We start from the raw sequence: 26,972 nt of genomic DNA, 5'->3' as shown, positions 1-26,972 counted from the left end.
TTTGATGGAAACAAAATGGCGCCAACAATATGTGGTCATGAAGGGTTAGTTCGTGTTTTAAAAGAAAGGCGACGTATCAACCTTATGTCTTTAGCATATAAGAATCCTACACTCTTGAAACAATTTTTTAATAAGATATAATATACAATCACTTATTAAGAGTGTTTCGGTATTATTTACTTACCTGTCATAAAATTAAAGTACGTAGAGAGCATGCTTAGACCCGTAGGCCCTCCTCGTGATACCCGTCTTAGGAAAGCCAAAGGGTCCACCTTGTGAACACACCAATCAATTTCAATGCATTTTGTTTGAGTTTTGATCTTGTAAACAGCTCATCAATATTCCTATGTTACAATATGGGACCAAAGGAGTTGTAAATAAGTATGCATATTTCATCCAAATGAATAGAATTCAAACATCCTTTCTTCATGCCTTTTATTCACTGGTTAAACTTCATGACTTTGAGATTATGTATGACATTTTATCATTTTTAGATATGGTTTGTCTCAATGAAATATTGTTAACATACTTTTTCCAAAAGCTAGATTTGAAATTATAATACAAGCTCTCTGAGACGTCCTTGATTTTTCTTTAATAAGGTCCTTGAAGATTGATCGTTCCTTTGACTTTAATTCCTTTGATAATTATCGGGACAATAACATTTATTTAAACATTTGTCTGGTGAAGGGTTCCAAATTTAGACTTGTACGCGGCACTTTCGGCCATTGAGCAGTGAGGGATCTTTTTCGTGCCAGTATCTACTGTAACACTGGACCTAAGTTTTTATGGTTTCATTCGAAGAACCGGTCTCAACGTCCCACATTGGGATTTGAACCCTGAAAAAAAACATTGTATATGTAAGCACTGGAAGCTGACAGTAGGTATGAAAAATATACTCTGATGTCCAAACTGAAGTCTGATGCGTACCCGAGAATCTTTTACACAGATGTGTTCAATTTCAACAAATTTGCTCTGGTATGAGATATTTCACAACTTCGATTAAATAATAGTTTTGAATAAATTTACCTTAAATGTTGAGTCTAAACAGCATTTGTATGGTATTCTAGCTGTATACAAATTGCTTTCTTTTGTATTTAACTTACATGTATTTTTAAAGGTATCATTCCATTTAATTTTAAGAACGTATTTTCAAAGCTGCTGTCAAAAAAACTATTTGCCTACCTACCTACCCAACTTGAGATTTTTGGGTCGGGTTAGGGGAAACAAAGATATTTTTAATGATGGCCTAAAACAGCTTCTTTAAAAACCAGTTACAAAACCAGCTGTTTGGTGAGAAGCACATTATGATACTTTTGTATTTTAAATTTATATGCAAGTGAAATTACGTTTTGTACACAGACATGACTTGACACAAGAAACTCAAATTTATGCGAAATTAATTTTTATTTCTTCAATTATCAAAACATTCTTTAAACGGTTTCCAATGATTTTTTCACAGCTAGGGATATTTTCTGTGGTTGATGACAGAAAATTAAGTAAAGTGTGTTTACTGAAGCGTTATACAGAGAAAATGGTCACCTTTACTATTGTACTATTTAACATACATTTTGGAATAGATGAATTGACCATATTGAGAATAATTAAACAAGTCTTGAAAAACAATTTATAGAAACATCTTCAAATACAAAACAGTAGCATCTCTGGAAAAATCTTCATTAACTTCTTACACATTCCATTCCAATAGTTTGATGTGGTAATACTTTTTAATACATATACTTCTGTGTTTTGTACTAAAAGTTTTAACGAAAGGCATTAAGACCTAACTAATTCACCTTTTGTATTAAATGATGTCTTACCGGTTTTTCCATTGAGTAACATTACTTTGAGGTTGAACTTTGAGATTGATAACATGTATATTGCAAATAAAAATGGGGAATCTTATTTAGGAGTTCCCAAGGTTTTCAGAAATATAAAACACGTTAAAATGTTAACTACATATATTCAGTCTTTTTAAATAGTATGCGTAAATCATTCATTTAAAGAAATGGACGAACTTGGAGTTTTCCTTTTAATTTTCTTCACATGGATTTCTTCTTCCCATGCCAAAAAGTAAGTTTATTTTAACTTTTGAGCTCAACTAAGTTAAAAAAAGAATTGGTGGTTTTTTTCCCCACTACCTCACTCAATACTGTTATATCAGCTAACTCTTAACATTTTTCTCATTCAAAATCCACCGAGCCAATATTAATAAAAACGTGTCCTTGGGTTAAGAAAAGTTACTTATGAATGTAAAAAATGACCTTTAGACCTTTTTGATTCAGATCGGTTTGATCGTGTGTATGAATAAGGATGCAAGAAAAACTCAGATATGTATATTTTTTTACGATTTTGTGATGATCCCCATTGCTAGATAGCTACATAAGGCTCTTCAAAAATTAACCAAATAATGCAGATCTTTTTTAAATGAAACTCTTCTTTCCAAAGGGAGCTTGGCAGTGAATGTATATAAGCACGGCTCCTCATATAAAGCGTAAATTGTACATTATGTCTTGTAAATATGTGTATAGCAAAATATGTTAGAGTGTATTCGCTTCCAAATTCACCTGTTTAGAAATTGTCCTAGCTAGCAATGTAAATTGGGTTCAGTAACTTCTTTGTATCTTTTAGTTCGTACCTTGTCATGTTCCCAAGGACAATCCGTCCCAACCTGAACTTGGATGTGATTGTCCAGCTTCTGGACGCGACGAGTGCCCCTGGAACCACGGTCGTGGTCAGTCTTTTGGATAACAAAAATAGCACTATCGTCTCTGAAAGGAGGGTGACAGGTAAGAAAAAACAGGGGGAGAATGTAAACAAATATCATTGACAGCACTGGTTAATACATAATAATGCATTGATCATTAATTAACATTTTTAAATACTACATTAAAGGATGAGGAAAGATACACTGTATATACGCTAACTATCCATAGAATAAATCATGAACATTGCTTTGTCCATAAAATTAGGAGCCTGCTTTCTAGGAGACGATGTACTGGGCGTTTTCCGATCCTTGACTTGCATTTTCCTTCGGGCTCGAAGAAGTGCAGCCCACTCTTGTCTGTGATAATGATATTGTTTAGGAATTTTGATTCTTTTCTTTGAAATTTACAAATTTATCAGTGTCAGATATTTGACAATGCATTTGATAGTAGCAACCAAGATACCCATCTCTAAGATACGCAATTTGTCACATTTTCGTACTGAATCTTTGGAAGAGACGATTTCCATACCCTGACCGAGCTTCAGTTCAGTAGCTCGCTGGTCTAGAGAAATGAAAAAGACGACCAGAGAGGTACAATGTCACCAATTAATGACCCTATACACACTAAATAATAAAGATATATTGGTAACCAGTCTTTTTAAAGCGAAAAATTGCATTGCATAGACTAAGTTTAATATGCATTTGATATTACTAATTGTCACGTAAACTTCAAATTCAACATGTAATTTAAATATCGTTTTCCAAAGAAAAAGAAAATAAAAGAAACTGCTTAGGGAGATTTCTGATTTTTTTTTTTTTTACGAAGATAAGAAATCTGCGATATAATAATGTTTTTAATACTAAATATACATGTATCATCTTTCTTTTAATTTTCCAAAATAAAAAATAAAACGTTTAGTAAACAAATAAGCTATTTTTTAGCCGGGAATACTAGTGGTATCATTTGTGGTTGAAAGCAATAATGTTACATTCCCTCAAAAAGAAAAAAATAATTGTTGTTAAGTTAAAGACTACACCTTGTATTTCTTACAGTCTCGTTTAAAGTCTTCATTTCGTAAGTTCTGTGGTCGATACAATGACCTTGTCAGCAAATACAATCTATCATTAAGTCAAATGCTGACTAGCGTTTTTCATACTAATTGTTAGGCCTTTTTTTTTACACACTGAATTGTCGACAGATTTTTCCGTTATTTCCCGATCATGACAAGGAGTACACGGCGGGGGTGACCGGTCGACAGGGGATGTTCACTCCTCCTTGGCATCTGACCCCATATCAAGGTTGTAGAGGTCCGTGTTTACTTCATTGCTCCTGATTTGTATTGTTTAAATGGACTTTTGAGCTTGAATACAGATTGTTATCTCCATATATTTCATGGTTATGTTATGAGATTGGACCTACTAACTCTGAATCTGAGGGGGTTTCACTCCTGGTCTGGTAGGTAGATTGGACCATGCCTACTAACTGAATCTGAGGGGGTTTCACTCCTGGTCTGGTAGGTAGATTGGACCATGCCTACTAACTGAATCTGAGGGGGTTTCACTCCTGGTCTGGTAGGTAGATTGGACCATGCAGACTAACTCTGAATCTGAGGGGGTTTCACTCCTGGTCTGGTAGGTAGATTGGACCATGCCTACTAACTGAATCTGAGGGGGTTTCACTCCTGGTCTGGTAGGTAGATTGGAACATGCCTACAAACTCTGAATCTGAGGGGGTTTCACTCCTGGTCTGGTAGGTAGATTGGACCATGCCTACTAACTCTGAATCTGAGGGGGTTTCACTCCTGGTCTGGTAGGTAGATTGGACCATGCCTACAAACTCTGAATCTGAGGGGGTTTCACTCCTGGTCTGGTAGGTAGATTGGACCATGCCTACTAACTCTGAATCTGAGGGGGTTTCACTCCTGGTCTGGTAGGTAGATTGGACCATGCCTACTAACTCTGAATCTGAGGGGGTTTCACTCCTGGTCTGGTAGGTAGATTGGACCATGCCTACTAACTGAATCTGAGGGGGTTTCACTCCTGGTCTGGTAGGTAGATTGGACCATGCCTACAAACTCTGAATCTGAGGGGGTTTCACTCCTGGTCTGGTAGGTAGATTGGACCATGCCTACAAACTCTGAATCTGAGGGGGTTTCACTCCTGGTCTGGTAGGTAGATTGGACCATGCCTACTAACTCTGAATCTGAGGGGGTTTCACTCCTGGTCTGGTAGGTAGATTGGACCATGCCTACTAACTCTGAATCTGAGGGGGTTTCACTCCTGGTCTGGTAGGTAGATTGGACCATGCCTACAAACTCTGAATCTGAGGGGGTTTCACTCCTGGTCTGGTAGGTAGATTGGACCATGCCTACTAACTCTGAATCTGAGGGGGTTTCACTCCTGGTCTGGTAGGTAGATTGGACCATGCCTACTAACTCTGAATCTGAGGGGGTTTCACTCCTGGTCTGGTAGGTAGATTGGACCATGCCTACTAACTCTGAATCTGAGGGGGTTTCACTCCTGGTCTGGTAGGTAGATTGGACCATGCCTACAAACTCTGAATCTGAGGGGGTTTCACTCCTGGTCTGGTAGGTAGATTGGACCATGCCTACTAACTCTGAATCTGAGGGGGTTTCACTCCTGGTCTGGTAGGTAGATTGGACCATGCCTACTAACTCTGAATCTGAGGGGGTTTCACTCCTGGTCTGGTAGGTAGATTGGACCATGCCTACAAACTCTGAATCTGAGGGGGTTTCACTCCTGGTCTGGTAGGTAGATTGGACCATGCAGACTAACTCTGAATCTGAGGGGGTTTCACTCCTGGTCTGGTAGGTAGATTGGACCATGCCTACTAACTCTGAATCTGAGGGGGTTTCACTCCTGGTCTGGTAGGTAGATTGGACCATGCCTACTAACTGAATCTGAGGGGGTTTCACTCCTGGTCTGGTAGGTAGATTGGAACATGCCTACAAACTCTGAATCTGAGGGGGTTTCACTCCTGGTCTGGTAGGTAGATTGGACCATGCCTACTAACTCTGAATCTGAGGGGGTTTCACTCCTGGTCTGGTAGGTAGATTGGACCATGCCTACTAACTCTGAATCTGAGGGGGTTTCACTCCTGGTCTGGTAGGTAGATTGGACCATGCCTACTAACTCTGAATCTGAGGGGGTTTCACTCCTGGTCTGGTAGGTAGATTGGACCATGCCTACTAACTCTGAATCTGAGGGGGTTTCACTCCTGGTCTGGTAGGTAGATTGGGCAAAATATATAACGAGGGTGCACTTACAGCTGCAATGTCTGACTGAGTTGAAGTCTCCGAAAGAAAGCAGAAATTAGAGAGTAAAACAATACAGCCTTTAATAAAGAAAAAATATACATGTATACAGAGAGCAAATGTTGGTAGTAGAAGTTTTATTGTAAAGAGAACAGTGTGGATGAATTGTAGTGAGGTACTAGGAACAAAGCACTCTTAAATAATGGCGAAAGGTCCTTTACAAAACAATAGAAACTCTGCTTTGAATGAATACACAGCAAGTTAACGTCAAAATAACCATGGCCTGGCCTACCATTTTTATCATCGTACATAGTTTCAATAAGTAACTCAGAGTAAAAGAGAAAAAATATATATATGATACCCTTTTACCCTTGAAGAACCCAGTAGATTTACACGTTACAATATGATGAATGTAATATTTTCATAAAAGAAAAAAAGTGGCGGTTGTTCTGTTTTTTTTTTAAATGTGTATAAATTGTATAAGCTTAAAATGAGAATGAGGTATACATAAAAACTCGAATGCTTTTATAATTTTCTTGTTAGCAAATGTAACATATCATTTGGCTGACCTGTTTCATACCAAATGCTAGGCCTTTGTTTTTATATTTAATGTGACCACAGAATATTCAGTCTATTGATCAATGCATGTGCTCAAGGCGGGTATAACCGGTCAACAAGGGATGCTCACTCCTCCTTGGCACCTTATCTCATCTCTTGAATAACCAGGGATCCGCATTTATGCCCTGTTTACATATTTATATTGTTTATGGATTTTATGAGAAAGAAAATTGTTCGTTATCTTCACTTTTTTCATTATCATTCATTTTCTATTGCCCTTCTAGATCCTGAAAATCCAACAATGCTTTCAATACGGTTACTAGTAAGTTTTTTCTCTCTGGTTATTCTTTGTTACTCTATATTACTGTACATCTTAATCATGAATAAATTTTCAAAAATACATTGAAATGTAACTTTAGCGTAATTCTATATTTTCTTAGATGTTCTGGATAAAGCACTTGTACATAAAATTTCATTCAGTTGAAATATATCTCTTCTATTTGACTTTTTTTTACAGATGCCCTCTACTTTAAACTCTAAGCAGTACGCCATTAAAGTTCAAGGAGAGGGGGGCATTAATTTTAGTAACTACACAAAAGTATATTTTTATCCTAAAAACTCCTCTTTGATCATCAAAACTGATAAAAACATCTACAAACCTGGACAAACAAGTGAGCGTTTCATTGGGTTTTTTTTTCAAATTTCTTGTGCATTTCGTACCAAATACGTTTATTTAATGACTTAATTGAGGTTTTCATTAGGCACGTGTTAAAATATGCACAATCTTTGTTCAATTGGAGATAACTGCCAAAATAAGAAACTTTGGCGATGCTTGCTGATATTTATATTCAATATCATCTTTCTATATCTTTTTTCTTTCTGTTTTCAGTTCATTTCAGCGTCTTCGGAACTTCTCCAGATTTATCCCTTGTAAATCAGAACTTTGATATCGAAATCCATGTAAGTAGCTGGCTAGGTTCTACTATACATTACGTTTCATGGAGACATTAAATGTAAAATACATTTATATTTATGGATTTTTCTAAATTTTCTAGGACCCTCTCGGAAATTTAATAGCGCGGTGGAAGAATAAAGTGCCTGATGACGGAGTGTTTACAGAAAACTTGATCTTGTCAGATCATCCAGTGTTAGGAGAGTGGAAGATAAAGGCTATGCAAGGAGTAAGACGATCTAAGAGTTTTAATTCTAAGCTCAAAAACACCCAAAGAAATTATGCAGCTGTAATATGTCCGTTGATCCTCTGTCTGTTCGTCATCCCGTCTGTCTGTCCGTCTATAGTTATATGAAGATATATAATTCTATCTATGGGTTTTTCATATCAAGTGGATATTATACACCTATTGACTGGCTATGAGGACAATAGCAAGTTTATTGTCCCCCAAGACAGCAACTATTTCCCGAGGCGTAGCGGGAAATAGTTGCTGTAGAGGGGGACCAAAAACTTGCTATTATCCGATTAGACAGTAAATAGGTGTTTTATTATACCGAAGCAGACTTTACTTGCGTAACGTTACGATTCGGTTAAAACCAGAAGAGTTCCGAGATGACATGCGAGGAAATAGAATGCTGTGGGTGAATAGTTCGGTTACTATTTCACCATGGGCAAATAGCACAAAATTTATTCCACGCTTCGGTCTGTTAAGAAAAATAGCACTTTTATTCATCATATTTTTATAAAGAAAAAACTTGCAGAGGTATTATAAATAATTTTATCTATGGATTTTTGATATCAAGTAGATATATAATTCTATCTATGGGTTTTTGATATCAAGTGGAAATATAATTCTATCTATGCGTTTTTGATACCAAGTGGATATATAATTCTATCTATTGGTTTTTGATATCAAGTGGATAGTTACATAATTCTATCTATGGGGTTTTTTTTTATATCAAGTGGATATATATAGTTTTATCTATCGGTTTTGATATCAAGTGGATATAAAAAATATTTGTATGAGTTTTTGATATCAAGAGGATATAAAATTCTATCTATCGGTTTTTGATATCAAGTGGATATATAGTTTATCTATCGGTTTTGAAATCAAATGGATATATAATTCTATCTATGGGTTTTTGATATCAAGTGGATATATAATTCTATCTATCGGTTTTTGTTATTAAGTAGATATACAATTCTAATCTATCGGTTTTTGATATCAAGTGGATATATAATTCTATCTATGGGTTCTTTGATATCAAGTGGATATATAATTCTATCTATCGGTTTTTGATATCAAGTGGATATATAATTCTATATATTTTGGTTTTTGATATCAAGTGGATATATTGTTTTATCTATCGGTTTTTGATATCAAATGTATATACTACTATCTAACGTTTTTTGATATCAAGTGGATATACAATTCTAATCTATCGGTTTTTGATATCAAGTGGATATACAATTCTGTTCTATCGGTTTTTGATATCAAGTGGATATATAATTCTATCTATCGGTTTTTGATATCAAGTGGATATTTAATTCTCACTATCGGTTTTTTATATCAAGTCTGTCGGATGGGAGGTGAAATGGTGCGCGGAGTCAAGGATTACAACTCCTTGGCAAGAAAAAGGTTGTTTGTCTTGATTTCAAAAAAGAGTAGGCTCACTGAGGGCAGCCACAGAAACTTAACATTCAAAATCGGCCATAGAACGTAAATGTTTATTGCCGAAATATGACTGAAAAATTTAGGACTCGTATTTAAACTAAAAAAATCAATCAAACCAGTACATACAGTCTTGACAGAAATTCCTGGTTGTTGTTTTCTTCTAACTTAATGCAATTAATTTATTATTTAATACACCGTATTTATTTAACGCTTGATCGAAAACAGATTTACTTTTTTTCTCTTTAACATATTTCAATTGGTAATAAATTAACAACTTCAAATATAACTAACATAGCAATAATTAATAATTATTATTTCGGTTTTTATTTATTTAATCTATCTATCTATTTATCAATTTTCTTTATCATTTGTATCAATTTTATTTATTTATTTATTTACTCTCAATCGTCATGGTAGCTCAAGGTCGTAAGTGCCGAGTATTACATATCGATTACGAAATGAATAAATGATAAATATATAAAGAGTAAGAAAATGATGATTAATTGATTTTATGTTGTTTTATGTCCCATTTGAGAATTTTTCACTCATATAAAGACGTCACCATAATACCGGTGAAGGGCTTCATATTTTGACCTTTACTCGGCACTTAGGGCCATTGAGCAGTGAGGGATCTTTATCGTACCAACGCCTGTCGTTACACGGGACCTCGGTTTTTAAGGTCTCATCCGAAGGACCCGCAACTTTCACTTCAAAGTGCCGAGCGCATGGCGAAGGAACAGGTGCTACCCATTTTTTTGTCGACAAGTCAGTCGCGGCCGAGATTCGAACTCACGACCTCCCGATCACGGAGCGAGCGCTCTACCGCTGAGCTACCGTGAACGGTCGCCAAAATAATAGAGGTTATGGCTCAAATCAATTTTTTTTAAAGTTTGTGCAAGAATATTGAAATCAATTTCATCAATTTTGAATCACTGCTAAGGAAATAAAATTGCTCTTAGAAAGACTTTTGAAAGTTCATCTTTAACTGTGCATTAAAGCTAGATTGTCTTGAGGAAGGGAACATTCATTTTTGTTGTTATAAGAAATGCAAATAGGTAATTTCACCAATTCAAATTGGTGAAATCTCCAATTCGAAACAAAGGGGGTGGGGTGATATCACCAATTCCAATAGGTGATATCACCCATTCAACTCTACTTGGTGATATCACCAATTCCAATAGGTGATATCACCTATTTATTTCCAAAAGGTGATATCACTAATTCGGAAAGGTGATATTACCTATTCGAATAAGTGATATAATGATATAACGTATTCTTCTCTATTATTCCAAGCTCTCTGATTTGTTCAAATTTGATCATATGATTAAATATATAGCAGCATATATACTTGTGTTACTATTTATAGATTCTAAAATGCATATCGACTTGATGTTTCTAAAATGGAAATAATCTTCTATAAAACAACAATAATGATGACTTCACAATAGCTAATATGGCTTTATCTTTCTGAAAAAAAAATTATCTCCTCTTTATTATTATGCTTTTTTTGTATAATAATTGGTAAGATGTAACAATGCCTTGCATAATGATCTTCTTTATATTAAAACATAATAGATGTTTTTCATAAAATGAAATTATATAATGCAACAAATCTTGCCTTTGAAATTAGTACATTCCTTAAATCACTCTACATGTATTAGTATAAAGAAACACAATGACATTAAACAGCTTAATTTCTGTTTATCTCTAGTCACTACATATATGTGTTAAAAAAGACGAGAGGGAAAACTGTGGCTTGTCCCCATTATTTTCAAATTTTGCTTTGTCGATCTCTGTAAAACATACTATAACAAATGTAGCCCTTAATGTTTTCATTTGGTCAGTCCATAGATATATGGACTTTACAGAAAAGCATATCGAACTCGCACTTTGTGCTCGATTAATATGCTTTTCTGTGAATTCGATATATATATATATATATATATATATATATATATATATATATATATATATATATATAAGGTGGACTTTGGCATAAAGTAGACCGCACTTATTTTGAGGCATTAAGTAGACATTTTTCATTTCTTTTATTTGAGACATTCTGATTCACACTTTCACCCAAATTTATTCTAATAGGCTTCAAAAATGAAAATTTTACCCCCTCAGCTCTAAATGTTGCTTCCTGAAAAATATACGACATTTCTGGTCTCCTTAATATTTTGTAAATACATTGGAGGTTTTAGGTAGACATGTATATATTTTATAAGGATCCCGAAGGGTTAAAGTAGACCAAGTATATATAATGCATAAAGGAGACCAGAATATATATATATACATGATTATGTAGACCATTTTCTTTTTTCTAATTATTTAAATAAAAAACTACACATGCATAAATGTACTTCTCATACCAGTATTTATTGGTCAATTTGCATTTATCTTAAGTAAAATATTAGGCACTTTAAAACCCAGTATGATGATTCCTTATTTTAACTAGAAGGAACTAATTGGGTGATGTCTATTCGTAGACAAATTTTCATATCCTGAATCTTATGGAAATATAGTAAATGACCGATAGTAATTGTAACGTTAAGAAAATATTTCATCCACCACCAAAGAAACACATTGATTTAAAAACTTCGTACGCACATGATGACTTATGGTATAGAATCATCATCTAGCCACAATCACCTGTACATGCTAGATATAACCTCTTGAAACTATAACCTTGTACTTTTCTTAAAAAAAATTGTATTTTAGAATTTTATATATCCAGTTTATGTCATATACTCTGAGCATAATGAACCCTAAGATAATATAATCTTTGGAAGTTATTTTATAGTGGACAAAAATTGAACTTGATGCAGGGTTGTTATAAATCCCCAAGTCACAATTATCCCTTTGCCTTGATTTACATCTAGTATAACAATAATGTGATTGCCTGCTTGGCGCAGTGGTCAGAGCATTTGCTCTAGAGTAGCGGAGTAAGGACTTGTTCCTTAAGACATAGGTACAAATCCCACTGAAGGACGTGGAGACCGGTTCTTCCAATGAAACCAAATTCCCTTGTTGCAGTATATGCTGGGACAAGAAAAGACCTCTCACTGCTCAAAAGTACAGGTCTAAATTTGCAGCCCTCAACCAGCAAGTTGTGGTGTCTCAATACTAGTGAAAAATTCTTAAAGGATGTATAACAAACAAACGAACAGAATTATGTGTTTATCTGAATATTTATTACATTTCTAAACCCTATGGCCTTGACCTGTATTAACCTGTGTTAGGACCATACTCTGAGGTTACAAACAATTATTGGTAAGTATTTAATACTTTGATATACAGTGACTAAGACCTTGTGCAAAAGACCGTTACTACTGGGTCTAGAATATTTCTGGCCACAAGCTACCTTTGTTTCAAAAGATGTCTACTCACAGAAGACACGTAGACTTCACAATTCCAGTAACTTCATTTGTTGTTGTATAAAAATGTCAGTATTTCCCCATGCAAAAAAAAGTTTGCAAAACAACCCCTTTTCTTCTCATGTCTAAGATCTCTATCCTAAATACACATTTGTCACAGTCACTGTCTACTGAATTCATAAATCTAAAGGTAGTTCATACAGTCTTATTTTAATTCATATTCTTGTGTCTTTAACATCATTACACATATAATTTTTCCATGTTTGAATAGACAATAAATATTGGAAACCATAAATACAATGAATTAGATTTGTTATAACTGTAACAAATAATGCAAATATGTGCAAGTCATGTAAAATTTCATTTTATTTGTAAATGTGTATTACATTGGTGACATTTGTATACTGTTCAATATATGCATAAGGACTTCTATTATTATCAATCTTCACAACATTAGTTTTGTATAAAGTAATAAATAACTAGTATTTTGTACACAAACATAACATCAATAAAAATAACAATCTTTTACATATCTATAAATATACATAAGAGGAATAAAACACTATTTTGAAATAATCATTACATTTTCATTTCTTGTCAATTAAAAAAAATGAATAGCATTATTAAACTATTACATCATGTTTTAAACCACAAATGTGTGTTCTAAAATGCATTATATACAAAGTGAGATGCATTGATTAACTGTTCATTGTAAGTTGAAATGAAGTTATTACTTATAGAAATACTTTGCATTAAAAAGCAAATCTTTACATAGTTTATTTGATGAGAATATTCCCTCGAACAATAAACTGGCAAGATGTAATACAGACTCTGAAATACCTATACCACCTATTTCAAATAGTACAGTTTGCATTTCATCCATGAGATTATTGACCTTGAAAAATTATAAATGTTTTCTTCTCTTTGAAAGGAACATGTGTGCTATGAAAGGGATATATTAAATAATGTTATTACAAGACATACAAGTAATTTTTATCTTGATAAAAAATGGTGACCTTCTCATGTCCAATTAAGAGAACCATTTCACACAATTTGTGCTAGAATCTCATCTACAACGTGTTGGCAGACAGGCTACCATACTAATACATCCCTATAAATGAGTTGCAAATATATCAAAGAAGTACCTGAAAGTCATTCAGAAAAAATTTTAAAAAGCTGGCTTAAAGATGCTACATTTGTCAGCTGAAATGCATCTTTCACAATACATTCCTAGCATATAATTTTGTGCATATTATATGGTATAATGTTTTTGTTGTTGTTTACAGAGCAAGAATAAAAAGTATATCCATGTACAAATGTACAAGAGGGCAAAACTAGAAATATGTCCATAGGACATGAATGCCCCGCTGAGGGTATATTAATTTTTATTTGCTTGTTTATTGTTTAACATCCCTCTCGAGAATTTTTCACTCATATGGAGACGCCACCACTTGCCAGTGGAGAGCTGCAAATTTTGACCTATACTCGGCACTAAGGGCCATTAAGCAGTGAGGGATCTTTTTCGTGCCAGCACCTACTGTGACATGGGACCTCGGTTTATATGGTCTCCACGTCCCACAGTGGGATTCGAACCAGTGACATAAGGATCAACTCCTTACTCCGCAACTCTAGAGCTTTAACCACTGCACCATGTGGGCATATTAGTAATGCAACACAAAAATATTTTTAGTGTATGAAATTTGATGAGAATATCTTAAAATAGTTTCTTTAACATTGAAATCAAAAAAGTTGGATATAGATGATAAATTCTCACCAAATTCTGTTAAGTGCATAAGCTCACATAAAATTATCTTTAATGGTTTCTTTAAAACTAAGCAAAATGCAAATTTAAGAAAAGTGAGGTCCAGGTCACAGGAAAGTTCAAGGTCATACATTTTTTGATGCAGTTGAATAGTTCTCACTAATACGCATAAGCAAAATAAGTTTGATAAAAATATTTTGAATGGAAACCGTTTATTTAACACTGAGCTAATCACTATTTCAGGAAAAATGAAGTCAAGGTCTTATGAAATGTCAAGGTCAAAAATGTTGATACAGTCAAATGCCTTACATCAGTCTGTATCAGCATATGAAGTTTGACACTAATTTAGGAAAAGTGAGGTGAAGGTCAAAGGAAAGATCAAGATTAAAAAATGTTGATACAGTTGAATAGCTCTCATCAGTATGTATCAGCAAATGAAGTTTGATTACGCTATCCTGAATGGTTTCTTTAAAACTGAGCTAAAAACTTATTTAAGATAAGTACGGTCAAGGTCAAAGGAAAGGTCAAGGTAAAAAAATGTTGATTCAGTATGTATCAGCATATGAAGTTTCATTACACTATCTTGAATGGTTTCTTTAAAACTGAGCTAAACACTAATTTAAGAAAAGTGAGGTCAAAGTTAAAGGAAAGGTCAAGGTAAAAAAATGTTGATGAAATTGAATACCTCTCATCAATATGTATCAGCATATGAAGATTGATAAAAATATCTTGAATAGTTTCTTTGAAACTTAGTTTTGAACTGAGCTAAAAGCAAAGCGGAATGGAAGGACAGACAGAAGGTTGGAAGGACGGAAGACGGACATGACAAACTCTATATGCCCCAGCCATATTCATGGCAGGGCAGAAAAATTTCTAGTGTACTGAAGTTCAAAACTGCAGTAATTGATAATTTTTTTTTTTTTTTTTTAATTTTAAGGACATATGCAACGTACCTTACCTACTGATGATTTTTTAAGATATTCTTAATTTAAGATTATAGTGCCATCAGATGTTCTTAGACAAAAAATCAGCTTGCATTACCAGGGGTTTTGAAAAGATATCAATGAAAATTCTTGTAAAATTCAAAGAAAAATATACAAAAATTACTGAACATATATTCTAGATGTTTTGTTTATCCAAATGTGTTTTAAAAGAAATGTACAACAACATATATAGACATTAAAATGTAGCACACAGTTTCTTTAAGTATTGGAACTCTTCAACTCCAGGGAAAAAGACAATAAAGTTCAAATTACATTGCGTATGTCCTTAATTCAATATCAAAAAACATATACAAACTTTTTTGATAATTTATTCTATTCAAAGCAATAAGAAATGCATCTGTCTGCACTGCTTAAAATTGATAAGAAGGTTATGACATAACTAAAATAATGACCATGTCCACATTAAATTTAAAATATAATGAGTGACAATTCACTTCACCTTTTCTTTGGCTTTCATTCCATTGACTTTTCTTTCTTTAAAAAATTGTGCTTGTGTAGTACTCCATCTCTAAAAAATAGCATATAAATGAAAGTTTATGGCACTCAATGAACTCTCTCATCCCTTCCTTCACTGTTCAAGAAAAAAAAAATGCATACCACAAGCATAGTTTAAACATGTAACTAGACTTTATGATATTTTCATACATAATGTCACCAACTTTATAAAGAATTGTGAATGCATTTCAAAGATGAGCACATGTGAATTGAATTAAAAGTACCAGTATTGCGAGTATCTCACAGTTATCTAACTTACAACCGCTCTTTAGCATGGGAGTCGAGGAAGCTCTAAATCTCACAAGATTTCTGGGGCATAACATTACAGTGGTGACAATGGAATGATTCGAACAATCATTATGCCCAAACTACAATGTATTGCCAAGAGTTGAACTCCAAATAGTAGATTGTCAAATAAGGAAAGTTTAGAGTATTTTATCAACTTTCAAAAGTAACGATTTTCATTTAGAATTATTAAGAAAAGTCCGCTTAGTAAAAAGTATCGTAAAAAATGTAACATATAGGACTAGCTCCTCTCAAAAATTTATTAGGCTGGTTCAGCGCATGTTTAGCAAGATATTTCTCTAGGATTTCTTTCTTATCAGTCCTTATAAATTCCACAATGATCGATCATGCATTGCATTCAAAAGTACACTGCCCCCATCCAACAGACATTTCCTACCTCTGTGAAAGAGTTCCGCTAATTTCAGTAATCGCGATATCAAGTATTGTTGTTTATCCTTAAACGTATGTCAATAAAAAAAATTATTTCGAACAGATCAATGCTTAAATCTTGAGATTATCACCCTTGGTATGCTTTTTTGTTTTTTGTATGAATGTAAAAAACACTGATTGTACACACAAGTACTCTGAAGTTGATATTAAAAAGATTCTTGAGTTTCTGATTGACAATATCTATGTGGTTTTTAGAGACAAGGTCTTCCAAAAATCTCCTGGAATTTCTATAGGTACCAATTGTGCTCCGTTATTATCAAACCTATTTTTGTATTCATACAAAGCAGAATTTATTTAAAATCTTATACATGAGAAGAAGAAAATACATGCTGTCACCTTTAACATTTAGATATATTGACGAAGTACCATATTGTCACGTGTAAAGGCCATAGTCTTTTAATAGACACACCCCCAAAGGACGTATTCATTATAACAAAAGATTTGACCTATAGGAAAGAACTATTTTCCGGAAAAAGTCACATTTAAAAATCAATGTTCTTTAGTTGTTTTCTATTGTATATTTGTCTAAATTTTTCAAATTTGCATTTTAAACGTAATTTTTTTTTATTTGCAACTTTGAAATTAACCTCCAAAGTTGGTCAAAACAGAACTTTGTCCGTTAAAGCACTAATTTTTACGTGAATTTTGGCATAGAAGTCCTTCAGGGCAGGCCTGCCCCTAAATTAAATTATGAAATATATATAGATTTTGATCTAAAGAATGATTTAAATTAAGATTTTTTTTAGGGGCACCCCTGCCTTAGGGTCGAAATTCGTGAAAAACCTACAAAAAATGCGAAAAACCTAGTTCTATCATACTGGATTACATTTATGGAGTGCATTTTCATAGTCATTATAGCGCAGAGAAATAGACTGCAGATTCTTAGAATGGACCTTTTTTTATGTCCTGGTTCGAATCCACCTGTTGGCACACTTTTATTTTTTTTTTTTTCAAATTTTACACCTGTATTAACACGAACTTTAATTTTTTTATACAGGCTTTTTGCATTTTACTTCCACTTTCTTCTTTAAATGTGTGTTTCCTGTTGATATAAAAGACATTTATGGAAATGCAGATTAAAAATTCTCTTTAACTAAACGCAATCAACTGGAACTGTATACCTCAGTGTAAGCACACTTTGTTCGAGGACACGAATCATTCACTTTGTGTTACTTGATACTGCAGGTGTCACGAAAAAAAATCATGACGAGCAAAAATTGCTGTGTTTGTCTTTCAAGAACATCTCTGGTTAGTAGTAGTGTTGTGCCAGTGGGAGAGATACTGCGCTATGCAGAGTAGATGCAGTTCATTCCTTGGGAAAATTGAGTGCATTGGCGACATGTTATGTCAAAAATGCAGGAGGAAGGTTTACAGATTAGAAAAGAACGTGGTAAGGTCAGTTAAGGTTTTATCTCCCGTTGCCATTACCCAGGCATCAAGTAAGGACCCTCATACAAAGGATGTATATGTAAATACCGATGTAGGGTCACATGAACACACAGTTGACTAGAACTAAAATGATACATGAGAAACAAGAAACTACACGCATGTGGCCTAAAGTCAGCAACCGGAACGGATATCGATAAGCTTTTTCTAAAGAATGAAACCAATATCGGCCCTATAGGTCAACGCATATATTTACCTAGAAGTGATCCTTTGGGGGGAAAATCCCGAGAAAAATGCAGCTCCTATGGATAAAACGCTACCCCAAAAATGCAGATGTATCTCTTATTTTCACAGCACAACTATTCCAAAGAAAAAGTTTAAAAAGTTAAAATATTCGTATTATTTCAAAAACAAAAGAAGGATACAACTTTTAATTTTCTTTGAAAATTCAGTTTACACATAAGCTTTATTTATAAGTATTTAAGTATAGTCTGTATTTTAATTGTTATTTGATTGGTATAAATCAAAAATTAAGTCCCTTATTTTTTTTTCCCTATAACCCTAAGCATTTTACGATATTGTGCTGAAAATGCATTCCAAGCAGGTGTCTGTGTTTACGTAAACAAATCCACAGGTACTTGTGGACAGGACCCCCCCCCCCCTCCCCCGATATCGTTCCGCACAAAAAATATCCCACTATACATTATAAGAGAGAAAGGTATACCACTCTGGTTTGTTTACGTTGTACCCCCACTGGTCTTTCTGGGTTTAAAACATGTTTTTATTTTATTTTAACCTAAAATGTCGGTTCACACTGTCTCTACATATATTTCTGTCTTAGTTCATGCTATCGGATTGGCTCTGCATCTCGTAAGAATCCCACAATTAATCCTTAAACAGCATTGCAGTCAGTGCGTTGAAAAAATCCCTAGGTAAATGCAACGGAAGTGCATAGAGAATATATTACCTATTATGAAAACACCCGAGAGAGATTATTACGGCAGGGCAAAACTGTTTACTGCTTAGAGAAAAGTAACACTTAGAAAAGGATAATAAACAAGAATCTGATATACCATGAAAATCCTTAAGAGCAGTAAGGAAACACTTAAAACATTACTTTCCAAGAAACATGCATTTAATATTACATGTACATAATCAATTTATAAAATTTTAATTAGGGATGGAAATAAATAATATCCAAACATGAAACAGATGTGTCAGACTCTGTGGTATCTTTTATTTCAAGCTCACTGGGGTATATATAGAGTTGATATATGAATGGAAATAACTATTGTTAATTGATAATACATCATCGATATATCTCAATGTCGAGTTCAAGACCACAGCAAGTGTTTTCTTCTCATATGTAAGATTTTGAATAAATTCTGCTTCATATGAATATAAAAAGAGGTCTGCTAGCCTAATAACATTTTAAAAGGCCCTAACTAAGCCATCATTCTGACATTTATTTATGCATGATTGTGTATACTTTATGAACAATCTCTGCCACTTTCACGCTGATATGGCTACTTTTTGTGTTTCTCTTGTTGGAGAGCTATAATCTCCAAACTTGTGTATTGAGTATAATAACTTTCATCCTTTTCATATTGGCCTAGGTGAAAACAGATAATACTACAGGTCACTTACTCAGAAGGATTACTTGATTTTGTTGATCATGTTGATTGATGGTAGTCTGCACAGTAGCGCTAGCAGTTTCTTTTTTACCATTTCACTGTGAAAAAAAAATGTGGAACTTATTATACATTAAAAATATTTACCACTACATTAGCATTGGTGATATGGTCATTGCTCTTTTTTGTAACAAATCAATTAAACACTGTACCTTTATATAGTACGAATTATATTGCATGTACTTTCGATCAATCTATTTAAAAAACATCAGATTAATTACCAATAGGTTCTTGAATTTTTGGTTTCTGTTGCATTGGGCCGAAATCGAGAAAAACTTTATTTTGAACAAGCATTTATATGTACAGTATTGTACTTGCATACTTAAATACCTACTATAATTAAGATTTAACAAGCATTCTGAGAGTATTGCATTAGCAATACTAGTCCCCTACCGGCAAGTGTAATCTGGTTCCCACTAAAAATTAAATTGCCACAATTCCATTAAAAATCATTGATTCAGAAGCATAACAAAATGCAAACTTGAACTGTAACTCATCAAGATACACTTACATACCAAAACTCAGCTCAATATCTGCAAGCGTTTAGAAAAAAGTGCGGAAAACAAAGACAGACTGAAAGAGGGACAAACAGACAGATGGACAGACTCAGAGGAAACCTATAATTCCCTCTGGTTTCACCAGTAGGGGACTAATAAAAAAGTGGGAAAAAGCCACCCTGTTAAGCCGTACTTTTGTCTCCCATGGTGAGCAGTGGAAAAAGGTCTTATGCTTGGATATGTTGTACATGTACTTTGTATCAATCTGTACATGCATAATCCATTGGCTAATGAAAGAGGCAATGTATTCGTAATGTAAACTTTTAAATGTAGTGGTAATGTGTACATTTTTTGCAGCGGTAATGAGTATGTAGCGGTAAATAATTACCATTTTGAAAATGTAGCGGTAATGATATTCACCTGGATAAAGAAATGGTCTATCTATTCCAATCACATTTTTTACAAGATAGGGCACTTCTTATTTGCTGTACATATAATTGTTTTCATTTTCACAGGGCTCTAACACTGCTTTTTGGGAATGGGGACGGGCTGTAAAGATTGGGAACATAAAGACCTTTTAGGAAATTTTGGAATAACCATTATACGTACTTTAAAATCATATATATTGGGTTTCCGGTCTTCACTATCAACTAAATTTGTTTTATAAAACAGAGGAATATGAATAGCAAGTTAAGTTATTACCGGTATACAGTACCAACCAGACCCAACCTGACACAAAGCAGTCCCAGAGCAGTCCCGGGGACTGCTTTCTGGGACTGCTTTAGCAGTCCCACAGCGGTCCCAGGGCAGTCCCAGAGCGGTCCCAGAGCAGTCCCACAACAGTCCCAGAGCAGTCCCACAGCGGTCCCAGCAGTCCCAGCGGTCCCAGAAAGCAGTCCCAGCAGTTCCAGTGGGCGGGGTTAATTAATTTAATGGGCGGAGCTTACTCAGAATGAGATTACCAATAAACAATGCAACTATATAAAAGGCAGTTGAAATTGATGAGCAATTCTTTCTGAGTAGTATCAACAAATATTTACAATTCTTAGGCGACAGTCATTTCTGAACTGTTAAGAAAATCACAGTACGCGTATAGAAACAAATTATAATTATTGAATGAAGAAGACGTTTACACATATTAATAACATGAATATTTAAACACAATTATTTGATATATTAATTTTTAACCAAAATAAACCAATTTCTTTTTTTTTGTGATTGATATTGGTTTTCATATTTATTTTTTATATAGAAAATTAAACTTGAATTGTTTATTTTATACCAGAATAAGCTGTAAATAGATAATAATAATTATAGAGCAAGGCCGATTCCCATACTATACTCTGAATGCATTTTTGTTAAGTATTGGAGCTTTTGAAAAATTCTTTGTTAAACATTGCCGAGTATTATATTTCAGTCGTGATTATTTTCAATGACTTCTTGATTAAATTATCTTTAGATTCTCAGTTTTAAGTGTTTTATTATATAAATGTTCGAGTGTACATCTGTAAATCACGCAAATGGAACCCTTAGATTATGTTCAAAATTAATTAATCCCGAAATAAATTTATACACAATTATTGAAACTAAGATTTTTTGCAGGACATAGATTGAAATAAGGGTCAATGTTGACCAGCGTGTTCAATGATGTGTAACACTGATACCCAAATAACATGCATTGACTTTCTGCTAATTATGCCCAAAGGTGATTGAAAGCTCAGGTGTTGACACCATTTTATACAATCCAGCTGTATTAACCGGCCAGGTAAACACAAACAAAGAAATAAGAAACAAGTCACAATTCCCGATATTTTCAAATGTTTATTTTCTAAATAAATGTACTCTTTTAATAACTTGTTTATAAATTAAAAACTAATTCATAAATAAATCCCCGAATAATTGTTCACATTGTTTATGTGACAGAAGAATGGTAGAATAATTTTATTTCATGGTCATTAAATAAATTATTAGGTTTGATTTGAGGATGGTAAAAAATAGCATGGAGTGCTCTTTTTTAAGCATGGTATTAGCTTTTTCAATTAAGAAAAAAAATCCAGTACAGTACGTTCCTCTGAATACATGTATCTTACTGAAATGACAAGTTTGTTTGTTTTTAAATAGTGCTAATGCAAACTTTGAGTACATATGTAATTTGACAGCATTAATTTATTAAATAGGCCTAGATAATTTTTTTTTCAAACACCTGTATTGAAGTGTAATTTAAGGGATAAAAATCATCCCCTGACTTCCCTTTTTTAACTACTTTTATTTTCTTAAAATTAATTCTAGACTACAATTGTGTAAATTTACAGCCGTCTTAAGACATTTAGTAATTACATATATAACTATCTCTATTTATTTAATTTTTGTAAGAAATTAATACTTGTTTTTTTATATTTGTTTCTATCTTAAACACCTCTCTGCAGAAAGTAAACAAAACAACAACAAGGAGCTGCAAATTCAGAATACACAAGGGGCGGAGCTATCATGTCACTCAGAACCTTTTTCACGCATGAGTGAACAAAGCAGTCCCAGAAAGCAGTCCCAGAAAGCAGTCCCAGGGACTGCTGGGACTGCTGGGTCTGCTTTCTAGAGCAGTCCCACAGCAGTCCCAGAGCAGTCCCATAGCGGTCCCAGAGCAGTCCCACAGCGGTCCCAGAGCAGTCCCACAGCAGTCCCAGAGCGGTCCCAAAGCAGTCCCGGGGACTGCTTTCTGGGACTGCTTTGGTGTCAGGTTGGGTCTGGTTGGTACTGTATATCCAGCTATATTTTCTTTAATTTTTGGGAGAAATGACTATTGGGAAAATTAACACATTAATTGGGAAAAAAGGTACCTTTTTTGAATTGGGAGTGGGGCCCTTGAACGGCCCCAATTATAGACAATTGAGAGCCCTGTTTCATATTTGAGAGGTCGATTTATAACCTTCGTTCTTCATTTTTTTAAGCTTTGGGTGTGTGTTGATTACAACGTATCAAACGCTTATCATATGTCAAGTGACTTATCTTTAAGTTATTGTCAAAGAAATTTCAAGTCTGTTAAAATCTTAATGTTTAAATAACTTGTGCCCTGTAGGAAATAAGATTTTGTAGCAAATAATCTTTACAACCAAGCTGCAATTTTCCCCAAGTTATAGGCTGAAAAAGGGGGTGCATATTTAAACCAATGCATATTACATTCGGCAAGATATGGTAACTTCTTGATTGTCACATTTCAGTTTGAAACATGTTACAAGTTTTATTTCAAAAAATGAAAATATTACTGAAAAAGTAAATACAAATACTCATTGACAAAAACTATCTACTAGGGATGGCAATTTCTAACTGGTTAACCGATTACTCGGTCGGAATGATGGCAATCAGTTAGAAAATCTGCAATCGATAAGTCGAAAAAATATTATAATATATGTAAAACTGAAGGCAATGTACTAAAATTCATTTTCAAAATAGAAATTCCTACCTAAACGTTTAATTTAGCGTTTTCATTTATTTATTTAGGCTGATTGGGAGGTCATTATGGCTCTCCAGATTACAACTGCAGGGTAATTGGTCAGTCTGAGATATGTTAATTACTGTTAAAACATCATGTCGTTACCCCGACTGTCCTCTAATTCTTTAATGATAATAATCACCGTTGAGCACCGTGAATTGGTGTGTGTGTATCTTTTGCAGTTATCTATCACATTAAATTATAATACAAACATTGTAAATTAAGTGATACATTTTAGACTTAGTTTTGATTATGGTGATAATGAAGAATGAACTTGTGTGACATCCGCTCTGGAAAATTATCCACGATATCTCAGGCATGGTTCATGGTTTTCTGAATTTTTTCTTGTCTATTGAAAAAAAATATGCACGTAGTTTTATGATCAACACTAAAGACAAATAGAATGATTTTGACCTCTAACATCTTTTTTAAAGACTTCTTGTGCATAGGAATAGAGCTACTTGAAAAAAGTCAAGAAAATGACATTGTGTAGTTTGATACGATTAACCGGTTAATCGGTAGGAACGTTTTGCGGTTAACCGATTTGCAATTCTGTATTCGATTGCCATCACTACTATCTACTAAGTGGTTAGTATGTAAATTGTAACTGGTTACAAAACTGGTTATGAAAATTTCAACTGGTTATGATCTTTCTCAATAGTTAATAAACCAGTTAATCATTGCCATCCTTATTTTAAAGATACTTTGTGACAAGTTTGATTTAAACTAGTCCAGTAGTTCTTGAGAAGAAGTTGAAAAATGTGAAAAGTTTATGCATGACCCAAGCCCTTGCTCATGCAAAAACATACAAAAAACAGATAGAAATATGTTACCATGGTTACCTAGGTAATTCAGTTAACTTATATCAAAACCACACATTGTCATATAAATAAGACTAAGAGTACGTGCTTTTCAAGGGTCCAGATTAGCATTCAATCAGTATCAAAGTATCATGGTCTTTAGAGTTTTGTATATGCCTTTTGTCTTCAATGGTAACCTGTACTTATACATGTACTTAAATATGGCCATTGAGGAGACCACTTATAATTAGGCATAAAGTAGACCACTGAGAAAAATTGAGTAAATTGAATTAACCCTTGATATCAAGTATTTACTGTATATAAATATACCATTCTAATGATCTTATTCACTATATGCATCAATACCCTGTATTATATTATACTGCATATCAAATTAAAACTTATTTATTGTGTCACAACTGAAGTGTTGCTAGACTGAAAGACATAAAGATGGACAATATGTGAATCCTATAGAGCTTTATCATTTCATGCAGGCCCTAATTAACATTCCATCAGTGATAAAGTACCTTGCACTTAGATTTTTATATTTACCTTTGTCTGCTATAGCAACTTGTACTTATACATATGTTATACTTAAATATGGCCATTGAGGAGACCACTTATAATCGGGCATAAAGTAGACCACTGAGAAAAATTGTTGATATCAAGTATATACAGTATATAAATACACCATTCTAATGATCTCATTTACTGTATGCATCAATACCCTGTATAGTATTACACTGCATAAATTAAAACTTGTTTATTGTGTCACAACTGAAGTGTTAATTGCTGGCTGAAAGACATAAAGATGGACAATGTGAATCTTATATAGCTTTAACATTTCATGCAGGCCCTAATTAACATTCAATGAGTGATAAAGTACCGTGCACTTAAGATTTTTATACCTTTTGTCTGCTATAGCAACCTAGTTCTTATACTTAAATATTAGGAGTGAAACGGTTCACCGCGGTATCGATGCACCGCGGTATTTTTTCTCGGTTTGATACACGGTGCAAAATCTCAAATTTTCGGTTCGGTTCATTTTTCGGTCGGGATCGTTATTCAGTCGGGTTTGGCATAAGGTATAACACGTTACTCAGTATAAATAAGTATAGAAAACGTTAATTTTTGATGACTGATAGCTTGTAAAATAATTTTTGACAGTCAAATAATTTTAATCAATTTCTTCTAGTCAATTTGCAAATAAAATTCGTAAAATATGTGACTAGATTTAGAAAAAGAAAGCATAAAACAACGTAGAATTTGTTTCCTTCTATCAAAATGTATCGTATCGAAAATAACCGAACCGAGACAAAATTATACAATACGTATCGAACCGTGAAGGAGGTGTATCGTTTCACCCCTATTAAATATGGCCATTAAGGAAACTGCTGATATTATTGGGCATAAAGTAAACCACATAGAAAAAAATTAATATACTTAATGGGAAAATTTTATTGTACTCACTGTTAATAGCAAGTACATTTATATGCATGTATCATATAATATATACAGTGGCGCCTTGTTGATCTGGATGCCTCTTTGGCTTAATTAGTTTGTTAAAAATAATATTGATTAATTTTGAACTGTTTCTTATTTAATTATTGCACAGTGTACTGGTGTAAGCTAAATTCTTCGAGCTTCATATTAGACGTGTAATTTAATTGGGGTAAATACACGCTAATTTTAGATGCTATTGTTTGTAGGTCACAGGTATCCCCTTCAAACTGACTGCATGGCCAATGTTTTTACTACAATTAACACTACTGCAAGATCAGGGGTTGTAATATACGGTAGCCCGACGCCCCGGGGCTAGTTATTTTAAGACTGGGGCTAGCTTATTTAAATGTAATGATAGTCTGTCGGACTAGCAGAACAGAAAAAAAATTCTCGTCAGTTTACTTTCATTTTTCTATGAAGACTGGTTTCTTTTGACTGAGAACTAGTTTGTTTCTGTCACCAAAACATTCAAAACTTTAACTTTTTGTTTTCATTTTGCATAAAAAAATTGTTGGGCTGGTTAGTTTGGGCTAGTAATTTTTTCCTGATCAGTAGCCCCTGGGCTAGTGGGATTTCCAGGAAAATTTCAACCCCTGAAGATAAGTGTGAAAAAGTCATTTCTTGAAAAATTACCGTCCGGATAAACGAGGCATTTTTCAATGAACTATTACGTTTTGTAGTAGAAATCGACCATCCGGATGCGGAACACATTTTTCTGGATTAATGAGACAGAATGACATGGAAAAAATCTATTCCCGAAAAATAGCATCTGGAAGGTGAAGTGTTCAGATAAACATGGCGCCACAGTATATACCATAAAAGACTATGACCTATGGTACATATTGTCAGAGAAAAACAATCAATTAAAGCTGAACACATCTCATAAATAGGCATACACCATATTCGATTATATATCATCTACTATATCAGCACCGGGGTATACTCTTCGCATTTGTTACACCTGACTGCTTTATTGTCACAGGTATCGGAGTGGAATGGTGACACATGCTCATGCCGGTTATCTTGCATTGCCTTTGTTTATTTATTTTATTGCAGTTGTGTGTACTTGTG

General features: G+C 33.9%; 2 long non-coding RNA genes across 2 annotated transcripts in view; one reads left to right on the top strand and one right to left on the bottom strand.

Annotated features, from left to right (window-relative positions):
- Nucleotides 1-2,731: 2,731 nt before the first annotated feature.
- Nucleotides 2,732-7,194, top strand: LOC133174313 (uncharacterized). Its single transcript, XR_009719115.1, has 3 exons — nt 2,732-2,786; nt 6,822-6,859; nt 7,055-7,194. It is a non-coding gene; the product is annotated as an uncharacterized LOC133174313 (long non-coding RNA).
- A 5,974-nt stretch (nt 7,195-13,168) lies between these two features.
- The window catches only part of LOC133174308 (uncharacterized), an 18,572-nt gene continuing 4,768 nt past the window's right edge, over nt 13,169-26,972 (bottom strand). Inside the window, exons 3-4 of the long non-coding RNA XR_009719110.1 lie at nt 19,571-19,655; nt 13,169-15,815 (exon numbers count right to left, since the gene is read on the bottom strand). This is a non-coding gene — a long non-coding RNA (uncharacterized LOC133174308). The remainder of the gene's footprint in view (nt 15,816-19,570; nt 19,656-26,972) is intronic.

This window comes from Saccostrea echinata, unplaced genomic scaffold (genome assembly GCF_033153115.1).
Source record: "Saccostrea echinata isolate AGI-Se365-2 ecotype Australia unplaced genomic scaffold, CSIRO_AGI_Sech_v1 ptg000057l, whole genome shotgun sequence".
In the NCBI taxonomy this organism is placed as follows: domain Eukaryota; kingdom Metazoa; phylum Mollusca; class Bivalvia; order Ostreida; family Ostreidae; genus Saccostrea; species Saccostrea echinata.
The sequence above is the reverse complement of the archived record's forward strand: the minus strand, read 5'-3'. Positions and strand labels throughout refer to the sequence as shown.